Genomic DNA, 840 nt, shown 5'->3' on the forward strand with positions numbered 1-840 from the left:
ACATCACGCTCAACCAGACATGTCAACTGACGACGCGGATAACGTGCAGACTCCTCTTAACGGAAGCAGTGGCACTGATCTCCACACCCCTGCAGCGGACGTATCCGCGGCCAACGCACCAGCCAACGCCGCGGCGCTCAAGGAGTTTAAAAAGATGTTCGTCACCTACGAAAAAAGGTCGGAAGAACAGGATAATCTCGTGAGCACCTTGACCAAACAAGTTGAAACTTTAACGGCAAGGACTCGAGCAATCCGCCCCCGCGGAACCACCAAAGCTCCGTTCGACAAACCAATGATAGAAGAGGAGAAAATCCTCTATTAGAACGAACAAGAAGAGCTGGCTGAAAACAAACCGAGCTCACTCGCAGTAAACGTCGATAGGCTTGGAAATCTGCTGACGAGACGTTGAATATCCGCGATCTTAGCGACTATATCACCAAGATTGCGGCGGAAGTAAGAGCCATAAAATCCTAAATCCATCACGCTACCAGCGCTGCACCCGAGATCGACAGGCTGTTGGAAGGGGCTCAGAAGACCCCCTTCACCACTCTCATCTCAGATATGAGGGTATCCGATCCGGGAAAACTCAAAGTACCGAGGTATGATGGTACGATGGTACGACAGATCCGAAGGTGCACCTTCGGATCTGTCGTACCATCGTACCATCATACCTCGGTACTTTGAGTTTTCCCGGATCACTGCCTGTTCGTCGAGAATCTGGAAGGGGCAGCCCTCGAATGGTTCGCAGCCTTAGGCGAAACTCTATTGGGAGTTTCCAACAGCTTGCATCGGAATTTTTCAAGCAATACTCTATGTTCATAGATAGAGAAACTTCCGATG

Source organism: Brassica oleracea, chromosome C1 (assembly GCF_000695525.1).
Source record: "Brassica oleracea var. oleracea cultivar TO1000 chromosome C1, BOL, whole genome shotgun sequence".
Lineage (NCBI taxonomy): Eukaryota > Viridiplantae > Streptophyta > Magnoliopsida > Brassicales > Brassicaceae > Brassica > Brassica oleracea.